General features: G+C 39.0%; 1 protein-coding gene across 1 annotated transcript in view; it reads left to right on the top strand.

The window, feature by feature from the left end:
* The first annotated feature begins 291 nt into the window (after positions 1–291).
* gcgra (glucagon receptor a) overlaps positions 292–8,407 on the top strand; it is a 51,086-nt gene continuing 42,970 nt past the window's right edge. Inside the window, exon 1 of the mRNA XM_085351668.1 lies at positions 292–596. The gene's annotated coding sequence lies outside the window, so the exon portion shown is untranslated. The remainder of the gene's footprint in view (positions 597–8,407) is intronic.

Raw genomic sequence — 8,407 nt, 5'->3', positions numbered from 1 at the left:
GATGTGGGACAGTAAGGCAAAGAATAATTGCGTTATTTATTTATTTTTATATTTTAAAAGGCATGTAAGGTGTGTATGTAGGCAGAATGAGGCTCAGTTCAAATGTTTGCAGCTACCAGATGAATAAGACACGAGAACAAATCAGCCCTAATTAACGAAGAGCTCAGTGTCCAGTCCGAAATTCAAACAACCCACGTTCGTCAAACGACACAGAAAAACGCTACAACACCCCGACCCAGTGTTTAAATGACCCCCCTCCCCACCCCTCGTCACTTACGTCACACGGGTACAAGGAGCGCAAGTAAGCAGCTGTGCGCTCGCGCTCAGTACAAAGACAGACCCAAACCGTTCACTTTAATACATTTATTTAATATCTTTGTATTATTATCATTTTTCCGTACTTTAAGAGTTTCGCCAAATTCCTCAAACAGTTCTCCCGACAGGGCAGACAACTTATCTGCGAGGCGAGCTGTAATTTATTGTGAAAGTTGGATTAGAGCGGAGCCGCGTGAACTCACCGGGAATACGCGGCTCAGATGATGAGCAGCGGTGAAAGATCACATCTGCAGAATCGGCGGAATCCCGTGCTGTCAACGGTAATTTGCCTTGCATTTATTTTTGATTGAGTTTGGTTTAATTTGATATTTGATATTGACACAAGTGAGCTCGTTCACGTGAGCAGAATCTCATCATTCTGGCCATGTTGCAGGCTGTGATGGACCTTAAAATATCTATTACCAAGAAGGGTTTTAATAAAACTCTATTATCGGTATTATTATTATTTTCCGAAATTGGAATTGCCGAAACGAAATGAAAGGATTTCTCTCTCTCTTTTTCTGCTGCATGTTCGGACACATTTACATTTCTGGAAACGTGTTTCTGGATCCCTCCAGTTGCATTTAGTGTCACTTATCGCTAATGTTCAAAGGCCGTGTTATCTAAACGGTCTTTTATCTGGGATCTTGAGTCCCACATGTCAAAGATACGAGTGTTCTGTGGATAAATGGTTGTGCAAAAATACAGAAACGGTGTGTTGTATTTCGAAAAGTGGTCTTACTGGTCTTACACAACAGCACATTGAAAAAAATATTAAAATGATAGAAGTAATAATTAGAATAGAATAGAATAGAATAGAATAGAATTCAACTTTATTGTCATTGCACATGCACAGGTACAGGGCAACGAAATGCAGTTTGCATCCATCCAGAAGTGCTTTAGTGATATAGATATATTACAATATGTATTAGCAATAATATAGATATGTGAGTATATTACAGAAATGGGTCTATTATGGTATGTTATAATGTACACGGTATGAAGTATGTTGTGAATATTCTATAACTACCGGTATAAGTATGTACAGGCTGTAGTGAGTACAAGCTATGTACAGGATATGAACAGGATATAAATATGAAAAACTATACAGAATATGAAATAAATAACTTTACAGAATCTGGGATATACAGCTATACAGAAATGGGAACTATGCAAGTTGTAAACAGTTGTAGGATTAAAGATTATCGAATGTACAGAATGATTATTTACACAGAGCTATACATTAGTGCAGTTAAGATAAGTGAGGGTGTAGATAGTTTCTACAGAGGCTATATAAAGTGCTAGTGGTTGTGAGTGGTGGTTCAGTCCATGTTATTATTGTGTTTGAGGGTACAGTTGTCCATTGTGGGTGTGTGTATGTTCAGTCCATGAGTTTAACGTGGGTCAGATGTCAGGAGGCAGAGTTCAGGAGTCTGACAGCTGTGGGGAAGAAGCTGTTCCGGTACCTGGTGGTCTTAGTCCGGAGTCCGGAATTGAAGGATGAATAAAGTTTTCTCCTGACTCCTTTACAGCACGTGCAAATAGTATATTAAGCAAATCATTGTGGAAAAGCAAGGATCAATTTTTAAGAATCTCTTAATCTTAAAGTGGATTTAAATTGAACGTACAGGCTTAATTTAGTGTTAAATGTGACTTTGCTGCTTTGCATTCTCCCGTAGCCTACAGCGCTACGGTGTCCACAGTGTACGAATGGCAGTCGAGAGACCTTATTAGTTCAGCCAGACTAAACCTAGTCCCCTTCAGTCCAAAACAACGGACCACTCAGCTTAAAGTAGTCACCCTCTTCGCGCAATTATTTGCAACTGTTTCAGAGAGTTACAAAATACATGTTAGGAACCTGAAGATTTTTAATTAACACCATGTGCATATGTGTAAATCTATTTGTTTGTTGTGTTTTGAAATTTCAATGCAGCAGCAAATTAAATCCCGCGACCCTGTTCTGTATGCCTACGCATGCATCTAATAATGTACAGGCAGAATAATTACAGTCGTGTTTCTGTGTGCATAAAATACATAAGAATTTAATTGTTAGGGGACTTAATTGTCCACAAGTGTTTCTGATCCTAATTAAACCTACTTGAGCAGCATCACATGAGAGAACATGTTGGTCCTTAGTCCCCTGTGCATTTTGCATAGTGTGGCTAATAAATGTGCCCATTGTTAGGCAAACACCTCTGGCACATTACTAAACAAGCATATTCATTACTATTACAGCTGCTGCTGCAGTAATGCATCAGAGAGGCATGCTCCTCGGTGGGTCTGTGTGTGCAGGTGCACTCGGTGAATGAGTGGTGCCCCACTGGATGATGTATTTAGTCTTAATTTGCAAACATTAGTGGGTGGCACAGAAGTTTCAGTGCATACAGAATAAACATTACTGAGGTTTTGCGATACATAAAGTGAGCTTCTGCTCTGTAAGTGCAGCTACAATCAGTGTGGCAAACTTTCCACAGTCATGAGTTTCGGTATAGCCACAGATAAAAATGCTGAATGACAATACAGGGATCGCTGGATTTGTTACATAGATATAGGACCTTCATATGCATGCAGTACATTGTGGTTTGGAACAACTTTCCAGCTAAATGATTCAGACTGCGATCTGGTCTCAGGGGCCAGAGAGCGAAAGCTGGGAGTGCTTTCTGACCTTCTCACTGCCCTGAGTGCTGTTAGCTAGTACTTTACACCACGATCAGCTGCAGGATCCCAAAGCTCTAACAGAAAAGAGTTCTTTAAGAAGAAGGTGAAAAAAGGATTTGTTGTTCTTGGTCAGAGTTCACATAGAAAGGACGCACTGAAAGTCAAGTGGCTCCACTCACTATCACTGCTATATCTCTTCATTCAGTTTTGTTTGGTAACAAAAAGTGTGATATTAGTTGTGGGACTTTTTCCTTTCCTTTAAATGAAAATACAGCAGGTGTTTTTTGTCAAAGTCTCTATGGTAAAGCAAGAATAAATGTGTGTTTGTCATGGAGTTAGTTTTGTGTCTTTATCTTGTAGTCAAGTAATGTAGGTTTTGTTGTTTTTCTTAAAAAACATTTGGCATGTTGAGATGAATATCATGGGAGGGACCTGTGGTAATAGAGACACGGCTCTACTGGTCAGTGTCAACTGGACAACATCCACAGTTAGTAATTGTGAGAGGGAGTCCATGAAATAGAGAAAGGAGTTTAGTTGTCCTCTACATGAGAATCAGCTCAACATCAATGGGCTGAAATGTATTTAACGTTAATTTAGGAAATACATCTTTACAAAATTAAGTACATTTGTAAAGGACATTTTCTTTTCCTCCAGGAAAAGAAAGTATGTTTACGTATGTTTTAATTTCAAACCTGCTGTTTAGTTGCATTGAAGACACTTGAGTAAGGTCATTATATTGTGGTCAGTGTCGTCATCTAAGCAGCCAGATAACTTACAAAAAACCCCTTTGTCAGATTTTACTTAATACCAGTGCAAAACATTAATATGTTTATACATCAGCTGTCCAAAGTTGCTTCACTTCATTTTGTTTTTTATTTTTTATATGAAAACACAATGGGAGCATCTGATAATTTACATTACACCATTACACATAAGTGAATGAGTTTGACCCAGCAGGTAGTTTTTTTTAAAAACGCAGCAAAGAGATTCATTTACGGATAGACAACATTCAAAAATAGCCATGGTTTCCTAATTATGAGACGCCTTAACAAGACAAGGATGAGAGACACAACAAGAACAGAGAAATACAGCGTCCTTGGTAATTTCTTGCAGCTTAACTTTGTACTTTTCCCTCGGCTGTGGTTAAGACAATTGAGACGAGAGAGGGAGTAATAGCGAAGAGATAACGATAGAGAGTGTCTGGAGAGACAAAAGAAGAGAACGTGTGAGCGAACAAAGGAGACAGAACGAAGAAGGTGATCCGGAGAGCCTCAGCTGGATTAACGCTCGTGGAGGTGTGATAGACAGGTGTGAGTGTAAGAGTGTGAGTGTTTGTGTCAGCCCCATCAAGTGACCATGGATGTCCTGTGTGGCACGGCATCCTCCAATTCAATTGGACCAATGCAATTGAACCAGGGGCTCTAAGAATAGCTTCCACTACAAAGTGCTGTCACTCTGTTAAAAGAGAAGTCCACAATATCCATCTAGATATTGCTGCTAGGCTCCACTTAGCCCTGTGCCCCCTCCAGCTCATAACAGCTTGACCGCAAAACACACATACAATGTGAATACACTCATACCTGCATGAGCAAACACAAAAATTCTCGGGAGATCGAACTGTACGTGATATTTCATCGTCTCTATCCTCAGGCCAGTCCATGCAATTAAAGAAGAAAGAAAAAGGAGTAAAAGTCATCTCTCTTATGGATCTGTGCATCATATTGGGGATTAAGGAAGTCAATTATTGTTATAGTGTAATCAGAGAGCATGTGAAAAGAAAGAAAAAGAAAAAAAATACAGTTTTAGTTTTTTTTTTTAGACTGACTACATTACCTGCATATTTCCTTCATGACTACATCAGAAAAAGGCAAATTCTATTACACAGAGGCACACAAACAAATTTCATGACTCATTTGGACATAAACAAAATTACTGAAATCTCTGTGAAGTGCATGCATAAATACAAATGTATACATTATGTGCTCTCTTTCTGTCTCTCCAGCTCAGTCAACAGCAATAGGTGAAAATGTTTTGCACCGCAAATCTATTATTCATGTTGGCACAAAAGTAATGAACCGAAAAGCTGCTGTTGCACTATCATAAATTTGACATTGCTGTTTTTTTTTGTCTAACAAATAGAAAAGAAGTGCAGAGTGTTCCTGTCAGAGTGCATCTTTTTAAGAAGACAACTGAAACGGGGAAATTACTGTTGTCCTAAAACAAACTCTCAATTTGCTAGCTAGGAAAATGTAAAAACAACAACAGAAAAAATTGAAATTGCAATCGCTGTAACGTACTGTGGCCACTGGGTGCTAAGGCTGTGGCGCCATCTGAAGAGGCCAGGGTTGGGGATCAAACCAGTAGCCCTGTGGTTAGGGGACAATGCTCCTACGTGTGAGTCAAAGCAGCCAAGAGAGGGTAAAATAGCAAGTGAAAAGCTTAAAATGCATTGTGATTATGCAAAAATCCAGTAAAGTGGGGTGATTGTTGCTGAAAGGCAAGCAGAGATGATACTCACCCTTCCATGTTCCCCATCAGTGTTGTATGGGTAATATTACTATTGCGAATATTAAAGGTTGAGCTCACACAGTACCATCATATTGTGTACTATCATATCTTTGTAGTATGGCTTTCTCTAAAAGAAAAACATTTCTTAATCTGATTAGAAAAACAGCCCTACACCTTAATGGAAAAAAAGAAATACATTAGTATAATAAAAGCAAACTGAATTGAAGCTTTAGTATTGTGTGACATGGTTAATATTTTTTAAGAAATGAGGGAGAAAAAGAAAATCAACTCATTAAACTTGCATCCAGCCAACCAAGTGATTATTCATACTATGTCCCAATCGGAGAAACACAGACACCAATAATCAATTAACTGATATATACTAGAACTAAAATATAACAAAGACTTTAGGCTCTAAACCATACGTACACAAACTTAAAACCTTGGGACATTCCAGAGATCACAGTACCCTCTTCATTATGTGAATTTTCTTTATAAAGGTTTTCCTGGCTAAAACTAATCTGCTGAAATGAAAAATCACAGTAATATCCTCACTTACTTTCTAACTGTCCTTCTGCGGTAACATGCAGATTGCAACTGATCTTAGAGCAGTGAAACATAATTAACATATAGTGCATGCAATACTGATTAAGTGCAAAGAACCACAAAAAAGCTCCTGGCCTCTTAGCTTCCAGGACACACCCTTGAAAATGACAGCAGCTACAGACTCCAGTGGCTCAGAGTCAAGCTTGCCTCCAGAGACAGTAGCCAAGTGCGGCCACAAGATGGCAGCAACTTATAGTTTGTATGCAAACATGCAATGTCAGACACTTTATAGGACGGAACGCTGTATGAAATGTAAGCCAAGTTTTGTATACAGGCAAAAAGCTTTATTTAAACACACACAAAATTACCTTGGCTTGAATTACTGTCACATAGAGTTGGTTTCTAAATAAATCTATTAATAAATTTGTTTTTGTTTCTTTTCATTTTGATGCGCTTTCCATGAACTAGGAGGCAGTCACCGATAACTTTATTTATTCAGTTTGATGTATGCCAGGTGGCGCGCATTGTCACAATGTGTAACCATAGTTAGTGTAACCATAGCGCAAATTTGGTTAGTCTACCCAACCGCGTGATTTGTGACGTTCTATGCGGATAAAAGAGTGCAGCTAGCATTTAGTGGAAAAGTCAAAGGTAAATGTGCGGACATTGTCATTTTTTTAGCCGTAACTTGACACGTGTCGGTAGGTCTGCCTTCAACACATCACCTCGGTGACCTATCGGAAAGCCACTACACACACACATCCATGGTCACAAGTGCGCACACCCGATCTTTATTTACACAATTAAACAGGAAAAATTAGAACTAATCCCTTTCTGTTAGCAGCAGGAAACATCTACTGCTTATTTAATATACATCGACGTCCACGTAGCTTCGAGGCACAGTTTAATGGTTGACTTTGCTGTTCCAACTTTCAGGTGCGCACTGGGTTAAACTGATAAGATAAGAGGTTATTAAATCTTCCCAAGTACACTCAGCAGAGTGTCAATAGCAGAGCGCCATCTCAGTTCCTTTATGAAACCACTCCAACACCTGTAGGAAAAAATTTAATTAGTTATTTGCTTTTAAAGAGCAATAAACTGATATATATAGCACCAGAAAAGGACTTACCCAGTGGTTGCCTTACACCTTCCCTCATTTTTAGCCTTTTTTGTTATGGCTTAAAAAAGAAAAACCTTGCGCCTACTCTGGATGCTCATTGCTGCTTCTTTTGTTTACTCCACACAACGCACAGTGCAAGCTAGACTGTGCTCTTGTTTCTTTGCCAGTATGTGCACACTTAATGTCTTGGCTGGAAACTATTTCCCTTGATGCCCATCTGGGCCATGTCCTGATGTTGCTCTCTGGTCTCTACGTAGCGTCTGCTGCCTTTTCCTGCATGTTCTCTGCTCCGTACCCACAGCAAATTGATTTAATATATAATTGCGCTATAGAATGTGCCTTACAGTCTCAGTCAGAAATCATTGCATCATTGTTTTTTCCATTTTCACACACGCTGAACATAAGAAACCTATTATAATGGAGTAAATAGAGGAAAACCAGAAATGCGGCGCTCAGAAACCAAATGCATCATTTCATTCTTGGTTCTCTAGGAGCTTTGCTATTTCAGCTTCACAGCACGAAGATTTACCACATTCCTTTTGGATATCAGCCATGCACTGAGACTCGTAAATTATGTCCTTCCTTTCTTCATTCCGTCAGTTTAAGAAGGTCCCATAGAATAGTTTGAGGATTTATTTTCCCAGTGTATGAGCCCGTTAAGGGAAGTTGAGAAGCGTTATGCACCCTTTTCAGTCAGTACTTGTTTAGTGTCATAAGAAGAACAATTGTTGTGAAATTAAATTTGTTACAAGAGTGCACTTTTTAAATCTTTCATTCATACCTTTGAATGGTTGGTGGAAGGTTTTACTGCTGTGGTGTCTGAAGCACACTGTACATTCCTCCATTCATAAAAATTTTAACCATTGGGAGGACGTATCTTTTAAAGTTTGCATTTGTTTGTTTTTTTTTGTTGTTGTTGTTGTTTGTTTTGAAACTAAATTTAGGCTTAAAAGCTAGAGAGTGAGCCCTACTTAGTAAAGCTTTCTGATGGTCAGATTTTAAAGGCGTCCCTGTGATTGCTTTGATTGCTAGCGGATTGCCACAGTAACCTGTAGCTAGTAAGGAAGATGTCAACTGGTCTATCCAACTAACTATCGCTCAGAGCGGTAGTTCATGTGACCCAAAAGGGAAATAGACAATGTTTGGACTGAACAACAACTGAACCACATTTAAAAACAACAGTGAACAGCTGTACAGTACAGGTTCACTACTGCTTAGTGAAGACAAGTTGGCAAACTGCAGCCAAAGCAATCCCAGAGA

The sequence above is a fragment of the Diplotaxodon limnothrissa genome, linkage group LG4 (assembly GCF_057381915.1).
Source record: "Diplotaxodon limnothrissa isolate DT_005_m linkage group LG4, D_limnothrissa_male_GT1.1, whole genome shotgun sequence".
NCBI lineage: Eukaryota > Metazoa > Chordata > Actinopteri > Cichliformes > Cichlidae > Diplotaxodon > Diplotaxodon limnothrissa.
Note: the sequence above shows the minus strand (reverse complement) of the source record. Positions and strands in the feature narration are given on the sequence as shown.